At 44.0% G+C, this 23,653-nt stretch overlaps 1 long non-coding RNA gene across 1 annotated transcript in view; it reads right to left on the bottom strand.

Moving 5' to 3' along the window:
• Window positions 1-2,605: 2,605 nt before the first annotated feature.
• The window catches only part of LOC120389304, a 45,893-nt gene continuing 24,845 nt past the window's right edge, over window positions 2,606-23,653 (bottom strand). Inside the window, exons 2-3 of the long non-coding RNA XR_005590861.1 lie at window positions 3,099-3,439; window positions 2,606-2,774 (exon numbers count right to left, since the gene is read on the bottom strand). This is a non-coding gene — a long non-coding RNA (uncharacterized LOC120389304). The remainder of the gene's footprint in view (window positions 2,775-3,098; window positions 3,440-23,653) is intronic.

The following is a 23,653-nucleotide window of genomic DNA, read 5'->3' as shown; positions in this document are numbered from 1 at the left end:
AACGAATCAGGGTTAACAACATAACATTTAAACAAAAAGAAATGGGGATTCAGAATCCAAATCAGGCGGCTCCCCTGAAGACAGGAAACCCAGAGACACTTGATGTGTATCTCTCAAGCTTTAAATAATTTGTTTCAAGTCAATTACTGTGTGTGCCCAAGACTCAGGCAGTGCTTGAAAAGTTTATTCTTAATGGAAGGATTTGCATCATTCATTAGAATGTACTTCTGAGGTTTGACTCTCTTGGCTGGTCTCTTTGAATTCTTACCCACAAGTACCTTCCTGCATCTGCAGCATTCTTACAGATATTACTGTCCAGGACACGGGGGATTCAAAGGTCATTAAACAGGAATTATCATCCACGCGGTCCTATGGAATGATCAGCGGAGTGGTTTGCTTCCTGTGCTAACATTACAAAGAATGCTTCAATCGTCTTCCTGCCAGCCTCTTACAATACAAGAAAGTAACCAATATGACTTCAGCAGCCCCAGGACCTGATTTGTGTGAGCCTCCAGCCTTGGTGTCAGCTCCCCTGTGCAGCTGTCAAAGGACATTGAGACAGGATGGGAGCTGGATGGAGCGGAACGCTGCTTATTCAAACCAGGGACAGGAGGAGGGGGAGCTCTCCTCTGCTCTCAGTGTGGGTGAGGAGGGGCTACGCTTCTCCTTTTAACCCTGTTGTGCGCAAAAGAAAATCTTTACTTCATCAGCAATGGGAGTGGAAGCCGCTGTATGCCCATGGCCAATAGCCTCTCCACCACATCAAGCTCTGACACTTCTAAATCTACAGTCCAGGATACAGGCCTTGCGCCCCCACATTGCTCTAGATCCCATTATGTCTGATTCTATATATGATGATAAATTAATGCTGCAGTGAACTACTATAGTGTTAAAAGATACCAGTACTTATACCATAGTTCTAATAGTCACAGATCAACAACAGAAACCTCCAGCTCAAAATGTTGGAGAAAACTAGCTCTTAAGGTGCAATCTTTGAAAACACGTGAGTGACTTAGGACACATTCCATTAAGACTCGGAGACCCACCAGAGTCTCCTAAGCCAGGTGGCTTTTCAAAATGCCAATCTAAAAGGTCTAGCAGATAATAATCTATGGAGCCTTTCACCATTAGGTCATTGACTCAAATCTGAATCACGTAATGAGGCCCCTATAAGAAGTTAATGTGAGGGCTGAATCCAGTTTGGAGTGACCAGGTGTCTACAGCTCAGAAGCCATTGGCATGATTAGCAGAATCTCAACAGAGCAATCAAGGAATGAATGGGCGGGGAGAAGCATCACTCCTCAAAAAGCAGCCCTTTCAGAGCCCACTCGAGGTACAGCCGAGGGCTAGCAGTGTGGGGAAGGAAACCACTCTGTACGGCAGCTCTTCAGTCTCCAGGACAGTCAGGTAGGCCCCATCATTAGCATGACCTTAGCTTACAAATATATTTATAAAGAGCCCTCCTGAAGCCCTAGCTGGTGGTAGGGTTTCAATGCAATAACCTCAGAGCTAAACCCTCTGGCTGTCAAAACCAGGGTTGGTTGTTTTTATTGGCTTGACAATCAACTACACACTGAGTAGGTTAGGGTGACCAGACAGCAAGTGTGAAAAATCAGGAGAGGGGCGGGGGGGTAACAGGGGCCTATATAAGAAAAAGACCCAAAAATCAGGACTGTCCCTATAAAATCAGGACATCTGGTCACCCTAGAGTATGTTCACTCTGAAGTGCTCCTAAATGATACGTTTCCTCAGGCTGTGAACACACATGGGGTATTTTTTTCAGGATAAATTTGCGCTGTTGTAAAAACACAAAATGCACAGATCTTCTCTTCAAAAGAAAAAAAAACACATAATTCACTTAGCCCTTATTAAAGCCACCGAGACTGTTGAATCAGGGAGGTGGTTTTTTTAAATTGGAGGGGGGAGGATTATTAAAGTATTTGATTCATCTCCTGAAATTCCTGATGACAAAAATATTTGGGGATGTGGCAGCAGCAGAATTATATAAAAAGGTTTAATGGGCTTCATGGGAAAACCCTTCAGACAAACTCAGCAATTCAGCTGCCCTGTATTTTAAGTCACTTGCTCATTAAATGGGTTGCACAGGGACCTAAACTTATTTTCTTAGCCTTTCTGAATTGTGACTTTGCTTTTCCCAGTTTTTCTCCATTTTGTGCAAACTCTTTAATCTGAGGGTCAGGGAAGTTAACAGCGGAAAAGACATTTCAGTCAATATTAAGGTCAAACAGGCCATCCCCAGAGGCTAATGTAGGATTGTTCCATACGACATAATTTTGAGGGCTTTGTCCAGTTCAGTTTTTAAATGTCCCAAGGGACTGAACTTCCACCACTTCCTTTGAAAAACGATTCCACCACCAAATTGATTTTGCTGTTAGGAACTCTGGAGGATTCCCAGAAGGCCATTCGATTGAGTTTGCTCTGTTGGGAGTAAGTCAAACTGCGCAGGCTTCTTGATCCAGCTGCTCCTCCACTGCATTAAATCCCAAATCTGGCCCCATTTTGGGGGGCACAAGTGGGGGAAACAAAAGTCAAATCTCCGCAGTCAGTGTGATGTCACCATTGATTTAATGTGTTAGTCTCACTTGTTCATTTATCTTGCCCTGAAAACTCAAACGAAACCACAAACCTCCAAACTGAAGCCGCAACTGATATATGCAACCGGTGTTCCTCCCGCCATCACCACTGCGCTGCCCATCTCCTTCCTTATGTCCTGCCCCCACTAGTCGTGCCTTGTCTCTGGTTAGGCCCTGGTCCTGCAAAAACAGACAAGCAGACAGCTGCACCTGTACTAAATCCCATTTAAATCAATGGGGCTCCACCTACCTGGATCCATTTTCAGGATCGGGACCCTTGGAGCAAAGACTTTCTTTTATTTCTGTACAATGCACAGCAAGGAGCCCTGAGCTCAACTGGAGCCTCAAGGTGCTACTGGAGCGTAGGGAATAAATAATAGAAATGCTAAATCGGGGCCAAACAATGGCAAATGTGAAATACATGAATTGCAGTGACATTTCTACCGTGTGCAAAAATATCCATGAAGCAAAATCCAAGCCATTTTCATGCAGCTCTGAACCCACCTCTTGCACTTCTGGACATTTGAGGAGAATGTGCAGCTGGGTACATGGCCTCGAGGTGTTGAATGAAAGAGATGCAGGAAGCTCTGAGCTCTGCTGAAAATGACACCTGGCTGCTCTGAGCACAGCCTCCTGCAGGATCCCACAGCAGAGCTCCAAAATGCCAGCTTTGTTCAATAATTCATCTTTCCAAACCCAGTGAATAACTGACAGTCCGACAACAATGGTGTGTAGCATCCACATTTTCTCCAATAGGAACTTTGCATCCCCTGTAACATCTTGCCCCCTAAGAAACATCATCTTCTAGTGCAGGATTTTGAGTTTACAACCCCTGTGCTGGAAATCTGAAAGCGAACAAGAAATAATGGAGCCTTTTATTCTGCATGACACTGAAAAAGGGAGGTCCTGCAACACCCAGAATAATGCACATTTTCAACATGATACAAGGATGAGGGATTGGGAGAGAGATTGTGTCACATGCATTAACTGATTTGGCCAGGATATGGAACCCTGCTGGAATCTATTTAGTGACAGAAAGGCCTGACGATTTTTTGATTTTGTTAAGCTCTTTTTAATGTTTGCCAATCTTTTAATTAACTTGAATGTTGTAAAGACAATGGGAAGAAGCTGATAGACTTGAATTAGCTGCCTCCAGTTCTCAGAGTCCCAAATTGATAAGGTAGCACAAGCAGCCATAAATTACCCTAGGAGCTGTAGAATTTTAAGCAGGGAAGTTTGGCTTTGACAAAACTTCAGTGCAAGTCTCTCCAAGGTATATTTGGAGTTCTCCACATGGCAACAAACTGACTGTAACCAGGGGGCTTCCTTAACCTTTAGGCTGCTGGATGCTACAGACATCCATGCATGTACTCCGTCAAATCTCTAACATCTCTGCATCCTAAGGGGCTGAGCTGAAGGCCGAGTAGAGACAATGGATGAACCTTGGGCCACGGGAGGTTAGTTGGATCCCCTTCCAGTTTGCTATTCACCTACCTGTGTTGTTTCCTATAGTGCTGTTGATTCCCATCCCTCCAAGCAACGAGGCTCTGATGCTGTTGCTTCTGCTATAGAGCCAGTGATCTGTCTAGCTCAGAGCCATGGGCCACACAGAGTAGGTTGAAACAGACAATGAGACTTTTCTGTTATGAATATTAACAAGGCCCACAGTGCAGAGAGCAAAGTTGCTAGAGAGGGAAATTCAGTTGTCCTGGTTCTCATAAGGGGGGATAGTCATTAATAGACCCATTTGTAGGATGAGTAGGGGGCCAGGTACCTTTTGAAGTATCCAAATTACAGCATGAATATATCTGGGATAATATTCCCCAGTTACATGCAGAGTCAGATCAGTGACCTGCCAGAGAAAGCCGTTTATTTATCTGTTACGGTACAATAGAACCTCAGAGTTACGAACCACCTCCATTCCCGAGGTGATCAGAACTCGGAGGGTCGACTGTATCTTGGATTTTATACTGGCTCCCATTCCCACCGTATCTGGGTGCCTTCTACATGTAATTCCAGTAGGAGTTACGTTTGCCCCATCAGTGCCCCTCTCAGAACACAGACACTCGTCTGTCTTGCAGGCAAATAGTCGTGTTTTAAAATCAGACACATATGCAAGGACTGGGGATGAAACTGAGGCATTAACAGGAGCTTTTAGTGAAGAAGCTGAGGAGGCAGCAAGGTCCCTGGAATAGGGCACCTCAGACTTGGGATCTTCGCCTTTCTGTGTTGTTGTTTTCCCTCACACCCTTTGCCCATCTTGTCATTAAGATTGTGAATGTCTCCGGGCAGGGACTGCCTCTCACTATGCATGGACAGCACCTAGCGCAATGGGGCGTTGATCTGACTTGGGATGTCTAGGCAGCATTGTAATCCAGACAATCACTAATACTAATCAGCTGTTTGTACAGCACCCCACACAAGGGAGGCATGATCCCAAAGGGGGCTGCTGGGTACTATTGCTATATAAATATTAAATGGTAATAAGTAGAGAGCCATGCAAAATAACACTAGATATAATCATTCCAATGCAAAAGAATTTTAAAAAATCGGATGTCTTCTCTGCAAAAGTGTTCCTAGGTATTTAAAGGGGAAATGTTCCTGCCAGCTTCTCTTGTTGTCACGGTTGATGGAGCTAGGTACATACAGGGCCAGATCCTCAAATCAGCATTGCTCCATTAGACCTGATTTAGGCCAGACCAGGAAGTGGCCCCTATTCCTCACTGCACTGAGCTGGAGAGGGGAAAAGGGCTTTGCAGGAGTCTTACGTGCCAGAGTCACAGCTCTCTGGGTTCCTCCTCTGTGTGCTGCTGCATATGAAGCACCTGATTTGGAGAAGAGGTGACAGTGAGCTGCAATTGTTCACTTGACTGGGCCCCGAGTTTCCTTTTATGTGCAATGAAGTGGAATGTGCTGCTCATGTAACCACAAGAAATGGACTGAAAGGAAATGTTTTAGAGTCACAGCTTGGCACAGTGCTCCCGTTCGGCGAGCGCTGGCAAGGTTTGCTGCACAAGGGCCTGAGACAAGGGGCTGCCTGAGACTCCCCTGCAGAGCTTCAGAACATCAGACTTTGCTCCCTGATTCATTATTCTAAACCTCTGAATAATTCAATGTGCTGAATTAATGGCATATACTCCGTATAGAACTTCATTTCCCGCAGCAAACTTCTCCAAAGGCAGCATCACATCTTCCGCTGCACCGAGCCCCAGGAACGCTGTGCACAAGCTCCCCTCTGACAATGGGGTAAGGATGGAACTAGAAGGGCAAGCTGGCATGAAACCCAGAAATCAGCTTCTTCTCCAGCACGGCCACCATCCCAATTCAATCCCAGCTCAGCCTGGCTTGCTGGAGGTCGCCTGCAGTGGATTGCATGGCACAAGAGGCAGCTCAGGGGTCTGTGAACATCGGGGTCAGGGAAGGAACGTAAGGATAAAGAGCTTTCTGGTCTCTCTGTTTACAAAGTTATTAATTAAAGGGACATTCTCAGCCAGTAGAAGCAAAGTGCTAGAACGGCAACATGCAATTGGGAGCAGACTTTCCTCTTAGCCCACTCGCGAGGAAGGAAGAGGGTAAGATCTCATGATCCTTTATCCTTGGCCTACCATTCTCCCCCTTGCACTTCCTTCTTGTCCTTTAACTGTTCCCAGCTGATGGGTTGATTACTCTCATTAACTCATCAGCCTCCTACCTAATTAAGCCGTTTGAACACCCATCAATTAAATCCACTCCAGGCAGGGAAGAGTTAATGCGTTAGGATATGTCTAAACGCTCACGGCTGGCCCTGGCTCGGGCTAAGGGGCTGTTTCATTGTGGTGTAGGCATTCAGGCTCCAGAACCCACCCACTTCATGGGACCCCAGCCCTCTAGCCTGAGCCAGCAGTCACGGCTCAGCTGCGGATTTTTAAATGCAGTGCAGACGTACCCTTCATGACCAGCCTGCTGGGTCAGCTCTAGGCTCCTGGCACCTTGTCACAAAGCTGAATGACCGAAATATTTTATCTTGATGTCTAGAAGAGCTGGAACAGTGGGTCAATGGTTCTCGCATTTGTAAATAAACCTCTTCTTGTTCGTATTCCTGTAGAGCCAAGATCAGGCCTCCACTGCACTAAGGCCTGTACATACACCTAGTTAGAGACAGCCTCTGCTCCAGAAATGAACAAGACAGACAAGGGAAGGGCTTTATCCAGTTTTTACAGATGGAAAACTGAGACACAACGGATTAAGTATCCCAAGGTCACACGGTGAGTCTTTGATAAGCACAGGACATGAGGCTGATTTTCTGGAATCTAAAGCTAGTACCTCAATCACCCTTCTTCTCATCCAGCCTGCATCCTGCAGCCCTTTTTTATGGCTCCATGGAAGCTAAGGTTGCAGGTCTTTCTGCTTCACTCTTAGTACAATAAAACCTGTGGATCTTTGCTCCCATTTATGTGGGTCCCATCTCTTAAGCATAATGCACACAGGGCCCCAGGCATGTATAAGGCTTAATGGGAGCTAGAAAGCTTGCTGAATAAACAGAGCAAATATAGACATCTCCTTTATACATTATGTTCTGCTGGAATTTTGAAGTCTCAATTCACGTATTATTGGCATAATTAGGGAATAGTGGGATATTTGATTTGCATTACTGAGCTGCTTGAAGTTGGAATTATAAGATCAGATCAAATTCCATTGAAGTTCATTATATTTGACTATTTCTTACCCATTATGTGCTGAAATGAACAACCGTATGCCAGTATAATATGCTCTCACATTTCTCTCTCTGTCTGCAAGCCACAGGAGGCAGGGAAGCTGCACTACCTTATAGCTGATATCACTGTGAGAGGCAATACCCTTTCTTGGGCAGCAATGAGAGCGATAAATAGACTTCCATTAACGGAAGTGAGAATGAAACTACCCCGTCATTCATGTCACCGAGGAGGCCTGAATTGTTAACGGAATAACTCACAGGTTGGAAAAAATTGGTGTGTCGGGGGGCAAGATTGTTATACTAGAATCCTCTTCCCTTACAGGAGAAAATAAGTCACCTGAGGATGTCAAAGTAATTTGCAGAAGTGGGAAGGTGTTATGATACCCATTTCAGAGGTGGGAAAACGTAGACACAGAAAGATTAGAGAGCAAGCGTGATCTTGTGATTAAAGCACTGGGCTGGGAATCTGAAGATATGGATTCCATTCCTGGTTCTGCCACAGGCTCCCTCGGTGAGCTTGAACATATCACTTAGGGCCTAAATACCTTTAAATATCTGGCCCTAACTCCCATTCAGAGCAATGGAAGTTAGGGGCCTAAATACCATTTCTCTGTACCTCAGTTTACCATGTGTAAATTAGGATTAACAGTACTCCTTTTCTTACACCCTGTGTCTGTCTTGTCTATTTATAGTATAAACTCTTCAGGGCAGGGACTGTCTCTTATTATGTTTATGTACAGTTCCTTGCACAATGAGGCCCTGATCTCACTTGGGGTTGCTAGTCATTATCATAATGATACGCAAGGTGCTGGGCATTCCTGAGTTTAAAGTGGGGTGTTGGATGCTGACCACTTCTGAAAATAAGAACCGACCTGACTTCTGCCAAGCACGTGAGCAAGCTCCAGAGCTGGGAATAGAACCCAGGTTTCTTGACTCCCCATAAACATTAAAGATAGAACAGTGGGTCTCAAACCTTTTTTACTGGTGACCCCTTTCACATCACAAGTCTCTGAGTGCGACCCCCCCCCCAATAAATTAAACACACTTTTAAATATATTTAACACCATGATAAATGCTGGAGGCAAGGGGGGTTTGGGGTGGAGGTTGACAGCTCATGACCCCCCATGTAATGACCTTGCGACCCCCTGAGGGGTCCCAACCCCCAGTTTGAGAACCCTTGAGATTGAAAGTTGGTGTCATATCTAAGAAAGATGGCCCAAAAGTTAATAAGAACTAGATTTTGGCTTATCCTTTCTTTACCCTGGCTGGAAAGACTAGGGGCAATGCACCAAGCGTCTGTGTGGCATTGCAGGTCACTACTGCTCAGTAAAGTAGTCGTTCCAGGCTTCCTTGACTATAAATGCAAGTCAGCCTTGTGCAAAGCACATTCAAACACAGTAGAGGAGCCTGAGAAACTATCTCCCATCAGCTACAGGTGCCTCTCTTTGTTTTCCCTGAGTTCTATGCTTACAAAGTGAGTGGACAATATTGATTCCTCTGCACGTTTCTCTTATTTAAAGTTTCTACTAAGAATAAAACAGGAAACACATCAGGTCTGATAAACTTTGCAGAATAACTTATGGTCCAGTTCCAAGAGTGAGGACTGAAGGTGAAATTTGTGCCTGTGCAAAGTGGCAATGCCAGTTTTGAGCCTTGTGTTAGGCCCTCCTTATGCTAGAATGAATTTCCCCTTGAGTGAAGAGTGAATAAGGACTTCAGGGACCAAGTCCTTAACAATGGAGAGAAAAATGCCATATGAGAGATATTCACAATCTTTTGGATAAGCTGGTCATACGGTGCACAGTGATTCCATCAATCCAGGAGCATTGATGGAGCTGGCGTCTTCCCCATCCCAATCCATAATAATCGAACAGAAAGTGGTAACAGACCCAAAAGTACAAGAGATGGAGTGATCTCGCCAAATCAAATCAACGAGCACAGTGTAATCAACACTCATTAAGCCAATTTAGTCAAGTGATGACCTCAGTAGCTTTTATTTAATCATACTCTTAAATGTCAAATCAATATGCAAATTTGGCATAGGCCTTTTCCAATTATATCACATTAAAAACTTTCAAGTAAATAAATGCAACTGGAGTTGACAGCGTCCGATAAACACCAATACAAAATATCTCAGACCAGTCAATTAACAGTCAGATTTCCACACAAAGACCTGTGTGCATAAAATAATTACACTATACGTACTTACTATGTTCTCCATAATAGAGATGGCCAACATATGAAGGCCTAAACGAGCTCGTTAGTTGCACTCAGTGCTGTATTTATATAGAAGGTTGCAAACATTCTGTGCATATAAGCTGCTCTCCTACTACTATTCATAATTTTTTAAATGCCTTGTTTCAGCTATTGTTTCCAATTATACTTGGGACTGCAGTTGCTTTCCATACCATTTCCACCCCTCTGTCATTTGTCATTGTAGAGTCACCTGTGAATCTTGCCCAAATGGTTTATAAAACTAAAGAGTTCTTGTAAAACAGATTTTTCTCCAAGTACATTGTTTGCAGATGAAATATGCTGTTTTGTTGAAATCACGCAAGGCACCCCAGTGACTGGCTCATGCACCCGAAAACTCTGCAAGCTTCCGTTCCACAAACCATATATCACATGACGCAAAGTTGCCAAACACCCCTGGGGAACAAAGGTTCTTCTGCATTGCAAACTGGTTTTGGTCAGCTTCCTGCAGACTTCCTGCAGGCGTACATGTGTCAACGGAGATAACAGAGAGCTGCCACTTTTTTGTCTAGTGTCTTATTATTTATGGCGCTCATAAGGCTGAGCAGTGACAGGTAAAATATTGTAAATGTCTTGATAATACCACAACTACAAATTGGAAAAGGCACTGCTGGGCTTGCAGACAGAGCGGGAACTTACTCACCCGTGACGCTCAACTGTCAAAAATGACCCTTTAAGTGAATCTGATCGTCAATGTTAAAAGACTGACTCGGGGTAAGATTAACCCTTAGCTAATTCCCAGGGGATGGAGGTTTATGGATGAGTTGTACCCCACCACACAAATCAACATTTCTAATAATCCAGCATCACTAATTAATTCCGCTTGCTTAGGCAAAAGGATAGCAAACCCTGCGACCCCCGGGAAAGCCACAAAACCCCAAAACAAACAAACAAAAAAGAACAAAAACTTAACGAGAGAGAGATTGATTTTTCCTCAGAAGAGAATTTGTAATGGGGAAGAGGGAAGGAAAAATATAAGGTACAACAAGTACTTAGTATGAAGTATGGAGATGCCTATTGGTGTCCTTAGCTCTTTCAGCAGCTGTACAAATGAGCATACAAGTACTGTCTGGGTTTGGCTAGTGATGGTGATTGCCGTACAGACAGGTGCATTGGGGGATTTTGACAATGCAGGTATAGAGGTCGGGGTACATTCTCTGGTGCACTGGGCCTTGGGCAGGGTGGATTGCACCCTGGGTTGCTGCAGGAAGGCACTGTGCCCTGCATAACCCAGCCCCAGCCTGTGGCACAGAGCGGAGCAGCAACAGTTCTTCCAAGTTGCTCTCTGCAGCTGCAGAGGAGAGAGTTGCATTTGCCCCTAAAGGCAGGATGTAAGTGGGGTTTGCGGGGTGCTTGGTGACTTTTGCTGGCAGAAATCATTCCCATTCGGCAGCATTTTACCTTCACTTTGCATTGGTGTAAATGACTGCACAAGGTCCACGGCAACAGAGAATTTAGCCCATTGTGTAAAAATCACGTGTAGCCTCCAATCTGATTAAGATTTTACCAAACGCTTTATGCACCAATTAGTTCTGTCCTCGCTCCTCGTCCTGTGTTGCAGTGGCTGATAGACACACTATACAACACCATTCTTCCCGAGTACTTTGATGCTATCAGTGGGTGCAGGGTGAGTAGAGCTGGTCTGAAAAATTCTATCACAGCAGTTTTTGTCAAACTCACCAACTCATCAATATCAATTTTTTTTCATGTTAACAGGTGGATTGTAATGTAGTTCTGATGGACTCTAGGCAGGGCTGCCTGCTCACCCACCCGGCTTCTCGGCAGCCTGGGCTTCCAGGCCACTTCCAGGTGATGAACTAAACTCCATGACCAAATCCTTGCAATTTCCCACTCTCAGAGCTCTCCCCTTGCATAAAGGGGCATTTGCATCCTTTTCCCATTATCATCACACACACAAAATTGCAGGTGATTTTATTTGTGGTGGAATTATTTGAATGCACTAAACAGCTAAAATAAAGCAAGGTGGAGGATAACCAGGCCAGCAGGTGAGAAGTGTTCTGCTCTGCACCAGAAGTGCTTAAGGTTAATTCATCAGAGCTCAGCTGATACCTCCCTTATATGGAAAGCAAATCTGCTTTAATATATCATACCTATTCCTAACTCACACAACTGAAAATCTCATTTCATGGGCTTCAGGTTCACCAGATTACAATTCCAGTGGAGAGAGTCTCTCGGAGAGATACAAACTAATAATAACATATTAGCTTGTAAAAACCGGATTTTTCTCCTGATCGCCCCTAACGCTCGATGATGTGCAACACAGAACCTGGTTCAGCCAGATGTGCATGTGGAGAGGTCTATTTGTCATACACAGTGTGTGGAAGAAGAAACCCATCGATCTTTGGTTTGTTAATGGAGTGAGGCTTTCCATTTGTGAGTTTACTTGTCTTAAGGGGAAAGCATTTTCCACCACTATAGCTGCATGTTTGTGATCAAGCCGAGATTCCTGACTGATGCTCCACTTTAAGCCAAGCTAGGCCGTGGTAAATGGTTTAACGTTACAGAATGCCTGCTCCTTTTATAACTTATAAGGGGGAAAGATCCTTGCTTCTGTTGCTTTATTTTTTGGAAAATTCTTTAGAGGGAAGATCCTGTAAATTCTCTTTTATCCGGTATTCTGCAGCTCTGCTCTTACTGCCATTTACTGAAATCTAGCAGTCTCATTCCCTCTTCTGTGGCTGCTGCTTTACGGCCTCTCTGGCTCAAATCTAAGACCAAGCACCCACTGGCATAAGCAGCCAGCCATGTATTGGTCAGTGACACACGGAGCCAAGGAAGATGAATCCTTCCCTCCAGGTTGGGAGACCACAGGCTACTTGGGCACCCTTACATGGCATCCTCCGGATCCATTCCCATCACATCCCTACTCCTGCCTGACCCTAACATACTGTAGTGCAGGGAGCTTGTGTAGCATGTGCACTGCACTGTGCAGGTGTAACGCCAACAGACCCTGGTCGTCGGCGGGCAGGAGCGAACCTGGGACCTCTGGAGCTTAGTGCAGGAGCCTCTATGGCAGGAGCTAAAAGCCAACTGGCTGCTAGCTAAGGCTGTCGAGCAGACTCATTAATCTCTCTGTCTAAGGGATCTCAGTGCTACTAGGTGGGACAGAACACCATCGCCAGGAGGTGTGTGGGTTACACAGGCATGCCTAGTGCCCCACACGCCGCAGCCTACTGGATGAGCAAAGCTCTTCCAAGGTGCTCTGTGCAGCTGCAGAGTTCAGGGGGGGTTGCTCCTTGATGCAGACTGTAACTAGAGTTTGCGGTGGGTGTAGTACCTTTTGGAGGCCTTCTGCACTGGGGTGAGCTTCACATTCTGGGAATGGAGAGACCTGATTTTCAGAAGTGCTGACCCGCCAGAAACACCACTGGAAATCAACAGGAGCTGCGAGTGCTAAAAACCTCTTAAAATCGGACCCCTGGGTTTTTTTTATCAACATCTAACTGGAGTGTCCTAGAAATGTCACTAAGGGCTAGTCTACACTTACCTGCCGGGTCGACGCGGTGAGTTCGACTTCTCGGAGTTCGAACTATCGCGTCTAATCTAGACGCGATAGTTCGAACTCCCCGCACACTCCGGTCGACTCCGGTACTCCACCACTGCAAACGGCAGTGGCGGAGTCGACCTTGGAGCCGCAGACTTCGATCCCGCGGTGTCTGGACAGGTAAGTAGTTCGAACTAGGGTACTTGGAGTTCAGCTACGCTATTCACGTAGCTGAACTTGCGTACCCTAGTTCGACCCCCGCCCTTAGTGTAGACCTGCCCTAAGTTAACCAAGGCCCTGAAATCTACATTCCAACACAGGTGGAATTCTGAGGCACTTTCCCACCATCCCCTCGTGTTTGGGTTTTTTTTATGCACAGCGCAAGCAACCAAAAAAAGAATCAAATTTATCAAACAGATTTCATCATGTGGAAAGCAAAGTGATGAAGCCTAAATTGCAATTGACTGAATTTTGAATTAAGCAATCAACAGATTAATTACTTGACTTTTGTCTAATAAAGCAAAATGTAAATGATGCCAGCAAAAAGTTACATTCCATTAGTGTAGCGTTCGCCTTACTCTGAGCATTCCAATGGAACTGCCAGATGCAAAAGGAGACAGACAAGACTGTCGCAAAATGGCCCAGCTACCCTCATCTGTCTTTGTTTTTTCCTGATGTACAGCATGTTGCCAAAAAGTGAAGGAGAGATTTTTTAAAAGTGCATAAAACAAGAATTCTATGCAATAAGATACTGAGATACTTTGTCAATTCCAGCATGCTCTATCAGCATTAAAGTAGGTGCAACACATTGTATCCCTCAGATTGATTTTGCACTGATGAATGTGAGATTGTCAGATTGGTTAGCATTCACAAATACATTAATCAGTGCTAAGGTCAGCATAGGCTCATCTACAGTAGCTTTTAACGTCTCTTTCTCTGCTGTGTGATACCACTGATAAATGGTCAGGGGAAGATAGAGTCTATTCTGCAGCATATCAAGGCCACAAACAGGAGGACTGTCAGAAGCAGCATTAAAACCTGCTCCCTGTGCTGTTTTTCTGAAACCCTTTAAACAATTCTCTCTCCTCCTTGACATTAACCAATGGTGGCATCCTTCAGCAGGGCTGAGCTTGTCTTTCAAGAGAAACATCTCTAGATCCTGAAGATGTGAATCACCTGAAAGGCAATGCGTGCACTGTACGCTGATGGGAAAGATTCCTCATGTCCATCTGCAGCTCAGAGGCAATCTACCCAATCCCAGACCAAGACATGGGCCGCAGCCAGGGTGGCAGGAGTCAGCACTGTCATGGGCACTGCTTCCATGGGTGCTCCGGGGCCGGGGCTCAGCACACACTGGCAGCATCCCCGATCAGCTCCCCTCCCTCCCCCCAGCACCTCCTGCCCACCAGCAGGCCCCGCCCATCAGCTCCTCTCACCACATGTTTGTGCAGCACCTAGCACAATGGGGCCTGATCTCGGTTGGGGCTTCTGAGTGTTGTGATAATAATAAATATTAAGGCCTAGATCCTCAAAGACATTGAGGCCCCCAACTCCCATTGAATTGCAGTGAAAGTTAGGAGCCTAAATAGCTCCAAGGAACTGAGTCGAACTGAGTCGGGGCTGCTGTGCTTGTCCTTCCGCTGAGAACCTCACCCAAGAATCTTCTCGCCCACCACAGATGGGGGCTTTAAAGATCCCAAATTAATTTCTAAAAAATAAAAGGGGGGGAGAGGTTAACTTAGTCATGTCGTATTTATGTATGTGGCATTTTCCAGTCTTATTTCCACTGTGATGTGTAAATATTAGCATATAACTCTCTTGGTTATTAATCTGTGCATAAAATACCTAGGGTGGGCAATTTAACCTTTGCCTTTTGGACTATCCTGATTTCAGCGTGACGAGTATTCGTCTTTAAATTGAATTTCATTGTCACTTTGAAGACAAGAAATGGAAGAATCAAAGGCAGATTTTCAGGGATTCAGAGTCAGCTTTCCCAAGTAAAAGTTCTGAGTGTGCCAGAATCAAAGCACGGAAAACTGTGAAATTATAATGATGAGTTTAGTTAAGCTCCCCGTTAATATTTCAGCTCTGCTGAGAATAATCATTTTTGAATAATGAATTACATGAGAACGAGGATAATAAAACACTACTAATAATTATGCTTAGCTCTTAGAAGCAGTTTTTCATCCATAGATCACAAAACACTTCACAAAGGAAGGCAAACTTCATTCTCCCCGTTGCATAGATTGGGATACTGAAGCACAGAGAGGGACTTACCCACGATCACACAGAGCCAGTAACAGAATCCAAATCTCCTGATTCCCAGTCCAATGCCCCATCCCCACACTTCATTATAAATCATTATAGTTATTGGCTGGGGTTTCCAAAGGGCCACTCAGCTCCGTGCCAAACTTCCTGAAGGTCCTTTGAAAAGCCCAGCCATCAGACAAACACAGAGCGATAGTCTAGATGTTTCACATTCCAGTCATAATCGATTCACAGGCACATCAGGGTTCAGGTACAAAGCAGGGCAATGCAGTCTCTCTGCAGCGAGAAGACAGCCCCTCCTGCCCATGTTCCTATCAGCATCATCCCCCCTTCACCTCCCTAAACGACATCTAGTGACCTGGGAGGGCACGGCTCTGGGATGCACTCTGCCCAGGGCTCAAGTAATGACACTTATTTGAGAATCACCTGGGATAAGAAAAGACCCTGCTACGCGCTAGAGCCCACAGCTGGGAGAAAAAATATGCTGGATCGGTCCCATAATAGAAGCAATAAAAAAGTTCTAATTTTAGCAAATGAAAAAATAAATGGTCGTAGGCCTGTATAATCTACACATCAGCACAACAAGATGCTTAGTCAATAAAATAGTTCAACTAAGTGATCTCAGCATGTAATTCCATAAGGATTTTTTGCAGGGGAAAACACTATCAGTTTCCATTTCTGTTTAATGAATCATGTGAATTATAGTAACATTACAAATGGTTTTCTTTGCAGCCTATTAGTTTGTTTCTGTAGGGTTCTAATGGAAGACATGCTTCATTTAGATCTGAGCTTGCCCCCAAGCCATAAAGAATAAATTGTATTATTATAAGCAGTTACCTTTTAAAATGATCTTATCAAACAAAAAAGTATGGAGGGTTATAATCATTTCAGACAACATGTTAGCTCTTAGCAGGCTCTTAGCTGTTTTGTTTATTTGTTTATTAATATCTCCAGTAGAGAAGGGACCAAAGAGTTCAGAATAATCCAGGCACCCTTTAGCCATGGAAATGGGCAATGTCTACATAGCACTATTCTCTCACCAACTGTAAATCCAACTAATTTAAATTATTTCACAGATTCACAGAGAAAACCAGACAGGAATTAGGGAATTAGATCATCTAGTCTGACCTCCTGTGCATCACAGACCATTACATTTCTTCCAGTTACTCCTGTATTGAGCCCAGCAACTTGTGTGGATCTGAAGACATAAACAAATGGAGAATCCAAGACTTCCCGTGGCAGTTTGTTCCAACGGTAATCATAAGAACATAAGTACGTCCATACTGGGTCAGATCAAAGGTCCATCTAGCCCAATATCCTGTCTTCCAACAGCGGCCAGTGCCACATGCCCCAGAGGGAATGAACAGAACAGGGAATCATCCAGTGACCCATCCCCTGTCGCCCATTCCCAGCTTCTGGCAAACAGAGGCCAGGGACACCATCCCTGCCCAGCCTGGCTAATAGCCATTGCTGAAGCTATCCTCCAGGAACTTATCTGGTTCTTTTTTGAACCCTGCTACAGTTTTGACCTTCACAACATCAAATCGCCCTCACTGTTAAAAAATGTTGTGCCCAGTTTTCCAAGATGTATTAAAAATTAACATCAGTGGACCAGAGCTCACATGAGCCAGATCTTTTAGGACTCTTGGGTGCAAGTTATCCCAACCTGATGATTTTGAAGTGTTCATCCCTAGCAGATGTTGTTTAATAGCCTCATTTGTTTATAATGAACTGGAAAGCACTTCAACATCCCCATGTAATATAAGCACATCGTTCTGCTTCTTTCCAGATACAGAAGAGAACTAAGTATTGACTTCTGCCTTGTTCGCCTCATTACTAGCAATTTTATTACTTCTGTCTAGTAATTGACTTGCACCATTGCCAGAATTTCTTTTTTACCTGATTTGTTAAAAACACCTTCTTATTGCCTTTGCCCTGCCAGCTATTCATTTTTCCCTGATAGTTTTTGCTTCCCTTATAATTTTTCCATATTTCATATTTTTCATTTATATTGATTGTGATCTGTTTTCCCCTTTTTCAGTTTGTTATAATGTTGCTTTTTTACTTCTAATTTCTGCCTTCACTTTGCCACTGAACCAGGATGGGCTTTTACCCAAAGTCGTCCTCTTTCTTGATTGTGAAATAATGGCTTTTTGGCCATCTTAGAAACTCTTCTTAAAGAACTCCCAAGTTTCATTCACATTTTTCTGTCTACATTTTTCCTCCCAGTCAATTTGGCTCATGATTTTCCTCTGCTTTGTGAAATTGGCCATTTTGAAGCACCATGTATATATATATAGATATAGATAGATAGATAGATAGATAGATATAACTGGTTGGGAGTGTCCTCTGTTTACCCTTATTAAATATAATCAGGTCACAGTAACTGATCCCTAGCCAACCACCAACGTCCAGTCCAGTGATTAATTCAGCTTTCTCTATCATAATAAAATACAGAATAGTTACCTCATATTGGGCCCGAGCTTTTGTGCTGGAAAATCATCTATTCTTTTTTAGAAACTCCAGTGATGGTTTTCTACTGGCTGCATGAGAGCTCCAGCATATGTCTCTCCAATTGAAGTCCCCCATAACAACACAATTTTTCTTTCTACACATTACCGACAGATGCTTCATCCTGTTCTCTAATTTGATTCAGTGGTATGTTACGGACCCCCACCAGTACCCCCTCCTGGGCTTTGTTAGTTAGCACATTGATATATGTACATGCAAGTTCCTGTGGTTCTGAGTTATTAATAACTCTAAAACAAGTAATGGTGTCTTTAATGTAGAGTGCCACCCCCAACTCTTTTACCTACACAGATTATAACCAGTGATTTTAATATTCCAGATGTGAATTGTCCCACCAGGTTCTTCTCATCAATGAGAATTTCCAGTCCTCTTGCTTGTTATCCAGACTCACGACTCTAGTATAAAATCAACTGAAAAACTTCTTCTCTTCATGTTCCTGGCCACATTGGTTCAATTTGTCTGCGACACACTGAGTTTGTACCACATTTACCTTTCTTAACAATCTCCCCTTGGGCTCCTGGTTTTTAATGTCCTCCTGGTTGCTCCAGCTAGTCTCCAACTGAAAAGATTAGCCCCCAACCCCACATCGGTGGGATGCATGCTGTCTCATTTCTATAGCTCCCCCACCCACTTGAACACGTCACAGTGTTCTACAAAACCAAAACCTTCAGCTTCACACCAGTGGTACAGACAATGGTTCCATCCTGTATTTTCTGCCTTCACTTAGCCATGGAATTGGAAGGCTCTCCTGTTCTTTAGCTCTCTTCCAAGATCCCTGAAGTCTTCTATAATCTGTATAGTCCCATATGACACCATGTCATTGGTTCCAATGTACATCGTCACCAGTGGAGACTTGACAGATGACTTTAGAATCCCGCCCATTCTTACAATTATGTCTTGTATTTTTAGTCCAGGGAGTTGCCAGTGGTGATTACTTTCCTTCTTCGAATGGCTGAAGAACCTCCCTTTGCTTCATACTGCAAGGATGCCCATCAGGTGTGTCCTCTATAGCTTTTTTTTTTAATCTGTTCCTCCAAAGACAGGTTCCTTGGTAAGTGACTGAGTATCTCAAAATGATTTGATACTTCTAGTCGTGTTGAATGCTTTCTGGTTCTCTTTTCCTCTTGGTCACAAACCAACAGTTCACATCCTCAGTTTCTATCGTTTCCAGTTCTCTTATGGCCGATCTTTCCCCTTCCTGCATCTATGACAATGATTTCAGAATCTGGTTGTGCAAGAAGTCTTCCTTTTCTCGGATCCGATGCAGTGTTGAAATTTGCACTTCCAGACAAAGTATCTTCTCATCCAGTATGCTCACCAGCTTGTACTTCATGCACCAGAATCTCTTCTGTCCTTCAGCAAGAAGGAAAGTAGAGCACACCCAACGCAGGTCACTTGACAGAGATGTCCCCAGAAAGGCACATGACAGAGTCTTTGTGTGGCTATTCTTGCTTCAGACAGATCACATGATAGGTTCAGAATGTCTGGCACAATTTAGCTCAGAATTGATCTCAGACAGACAACTTCAGATCTGTTGATTGGGTGGAGAGACTCAAATATACCTTTTATGAAATAACTTCACTAAAAACCTTTAAAATACTATAGAATTGTAAACATAGTTATATTATTTGCATTGTAGCAGCACCTAGAGAGAGAAGGACCCTCAGCTGGTGCACACTATCACCCCACTAAAGGCAATTTAGACAGCTGGGGGGTCTGCCCAAGACATTCCAGGCAGGATGGAAGCTTCATCATACTAAGCTCTGTACACTCACGTAGTGAGAGACCGTCCCTGCGAGGAGGAGTTTATAGCAGGAATGGACAAGGCAGAGGAAGGCTTGAGTTCTCCATCTGTAAAAGAGGGATAATAACAAGTCTCTCTGGAATAACCCCCCCAGGTGTTCCTTCCTCTGTTCATCCCCGCCGAGGAAAGGGCTGCTGGGACTGAAGGCACTAGTCTGGCATTCAGTAGATCTACGTTCAGTTCCCAGCTCAGCCACAGACGCCCTACGCTCTGGCTTTGGCCAAGGCAGGCTCCCTGTGCCCTGGTTCCCTATCGGGGGCCGTGTTTCCATTTCCGCTGGTGAAAATGACAAAAATTCACCTGGGACAAATGTAGGGTTTTTTAAATACAACAATTGAATCTGGGTTTTGCCAAGGGAGGGATGTGGGGGGGGAATCTGCAGGCTAAATGAGGGGGAGACATCAGAGGGTTTCCAGCCAGTAGCAGGTGAGACAGACACAAGGAGCTGAAGGGATCTGCTGTTCTACCCTAGCCACACCAGCCAGAGTCCCACAGGCACTCTGGTCTCCCTCTTCTGCCTCATGCAATGACTTGAGGCCAGGAGCTCAGTTCTTTGCTTCCCACCTGTCATGCTACCTGCAGCTGAGCAGTGCAGAACGTCACTCACTTAGCATAGGGCCACGGAGTCAGGTTAAAGAGAATCACATCAGCTGTCTCTCTAGTAGACCTGTGTCTTGTGCACTGTGCTATCTCCCACATTACCATGAGATTTCAATCCTTTTACCAAACCCTCTGGACACTTAGCAGTGCATTACATGGTGATAACAACTTGCTGCAAGTGGCTTGGTAATTATGTTCACGGTGGGTTCAAAAGAAACTCCCATGTCACCTGCACTCAGAGTTAAAGGCCTGATGTAACCTTGCTGCGATGTGGTGTATAGCTGATAATTAAGTGGCCACTAGTTAACATATAATTTAGCAGCAATTACCTGCTATGTAAGTGCTGTAACATAAATTATAACCATATTCATGAGCTTGTTGCTGTCTGAAGGGCACAAGAACACGCTAATAGATTCACTGAAGAAAGACACATCTTGTTAATTTTCAAGGACACAGCATCTTTAGTCTTGGATTTGAATATCCCATATTGCCATAAGTCTGGGACCTACCTCCTTGCCTGCTCCATATGATCTGAATGGAAAAATATTAAGACCTGAGCAAGAACCTAAACAGTGGAAGAATTACCTTGAAGTGGTACCGGGTCCTTACTGATGGTGTTTCACTTGAAACCCCTTCAGTTCACAATTCACAGCCCACTCCCAGAGGCTCCATTTCTTCACTAGCAGATTCCAAAAGTTTGTCATACGCACTAAGTGATAAATATTCCTGGTGCAGTTGTCATTTAGATCAACATAGTTACCTAAATGGATGAACAGCCAAACGACTAGTCTTGAGTAGAAACATCAGGTTGCTCCTATTCACTGTGCTTCTTATAAATATAATAAGAGAAAAACGGCAGGTGAATAGGCACTGAGAGAATTCTTGCTAGTGGCAGGAAGAAAAAGAGGGTCATCAAATTAAGGTGCTGTCACTTTATTGCAATGCTGCTTTTTAAATAGACTTGCTTTTTCAGTACAATAGCGTATGTTCTATCAACTCTAACAGTAATAATATGCTGTAAAATACAAGGTCAAAAGCCTCACAGTGAGTCATAAAGAAGTGCTCTATTTGATGTACCCAACATTTCAATCAAATTATTTTAAAAAAAAGAAAGAAAAGAAAGGAAAATATACATAAATTGCAACATTATCCACTGTGGTGTTGATGCTTTGATGAGGGCGGTAAAGACTTAGATTATTTTTCTCTCCAATATAATAAAATAATGATTTGGTCCTAGTTGGTGGAGAGGTTTATATCACACACACAGGAACTGCTGATTTCCTGAGGTTTTGAAAAGTAGGGTGATGCAGCCTGAAGCTCTGGGATGAAGCCTGGTCAACAGCTCTGCTCCTCACACACAATGGAACGTTCTACCCTAAGGATAGAGCTTTTCTGTGCAGGAGTCTGAGTTTCCCCCGCGTCCCATCCCAGGCACTGGAACGACCATCAAGAGGAACTAAGGGACCATCAGAAATCTCCCCACCTTTAGCTCCACGTGCCAAATGTACTTTTCCAGCCTGGCCTCTCTGACCTTCTAGAAACTAAACCCTTACCAAACCAAACCACTCCGCTTTACACACCCGGGGATGGAGATAGAGAATGAACACAAGTGACAGGTGTTAGTCACATCACTTAAAGCATGACTGGAAGGTGCTCAGGTATTGAGGTGATGAGGTTGTTATAAGAACCTGACTAGACTAGACAGCTTGTCAGGACAAGTATCGCTTTGCTGTGAAACTGCTCAGAACGTGTAATTATAATAAACGAGGCAAACTTCACATAATTCAACCTGCTTGCAAACCAAGGGAGCTACTGGATGAATGAAAAGCACCACAGAATCCAAACTATCTAAGGAACCAGCCTGGAAATCCTTAATAGTTAAACCAAGAGGCAGCAGCATCCCACTTCAGTGTTCCTCGTTTTGAAGTATGTTACATTCTTTAATCCCTAAATTACCCAAATTCCACATCATTTTCATATCCCCTCCCCTTTACTGCTGAAACTTGTTTACATCAGAAAGAAAGGCTCTTGAAGCTGAGGTTATAGAAAAAGCCATTCCCACTTAAATAGGGCTGGTTGAAAAATGCTGCATGCAACATTTTCCCATTGGAAAATGGGGTTTGTAGAAACTGGGATTTTCTGTTGGAAAAGATGGATTTGGGCAGAATTTTCCTTCAGGAAAATCAAAACAAAACCTTTAATTTTAGATCAGGTTGACAGCAACCTCTGCTTCCCCCTGAGCTGCACAGCAGCTGAGCTACAGGGAGAGACCCTGGTGCAGCTTGGGAGATGTAGGCTGGCCAGAGAGCAAGGCCCACAAGGGAGAATGAAGACCCAAGGGAACCATAACTACAACTTCCATGAGGCACCACGGCAACTCGAGCAGATGCAGAGAGTTGATCTGAAATGAAATGTTTTGCATTTTCCAAAATCAAAATTTTTTTGAATGTCCTCTCGATTTGGGATTAATACAAATGTAAAAATATCAGAATTTCCTGCCAGGTGGAAATTCCAGTTTACAATCAGCTCAATGTTAAAGAAAGAGAATGTTGCCTGAATGAATAATTTTTGTGTGTCTTCCATTTTGAGTCATTGTCTCACATCTGGGCCTTGGCAATTTGAGAGCTACAGCTGGCAGAGAAGGGAAGCGTCCAGGGGATATTTAGGCAATCAGATTTATCTTCACATGCTAGAAATAATTCACTCTTAATTGGAGACTTCATCCCAAAGCTCTGCCTCCTCATGAGCTTTTTTCAGCAGGATTTGCACAGGTGGCAAAATCTACCAGAAGTGGTGAGATAATTGGTAGATAAGATATGTGAACAGATAGATTAGCTGTGCATTATCTGTGCTTTCCATCTTCTTGTTTTCAAAGTAATCTCCTTTGGAATCCCTTAGTAACACTTTGCTTTGTGTGCTTATTAACCTTTGCTTAAATGGAGGATTCAACTATCTGGCTCTGAAGCACAAAAAGGAAACAACATGGAGTAATTTACATAAGAAACACAGGAATTGCCAGAGTAGATCAGTCTATAAGCCCCCTATCCTGTCTCCAACAGTGGCCAGGACCATATGCTGCAGGGGAAGGTGCAAGAGACCCTGTATTAGGAGGATGCTCCCATTTCCTCCTGACCCCCATTAGCTAGAGGTTAGCTCATGCCCCAAAGTAGGAGGCTTTAGATTGGTGCCAAAACTCTTGCTTTATTATTAGGAATCCTTGCTATTGTAACACTGGATGTCCTCATCACCTACATGAAAATCACTGCTTTGTGAATCCTGCTTGGGTTTTGGCCCCAGTGTTATCATGTGGCAATGAGTTCTGCATGCTAATTATTCATTATGTAAAACTAATCATTTATTTATATTAGGTTCACATTTGCAGCATTCCTTGTCACTATTCTGGTTGC

This window comes from Mauremys reevesii, linkage group 23, assembly GCF_016161935.1.
Source record: "Mauremys reevesii isolate NIE-2019 linkage group 23, ASM1616193v1, whole genome shotgun sequence".
In the NCBI taxonomy this organism is placed as follows: Eukaryota; Metazoa; Chordata; order Testudines; family Geoemydidae; genus Mauremys; species Mauremys reevesii.
This window is presented reverse-complemented; position numbering and strand designations above follow the sequence as displayed.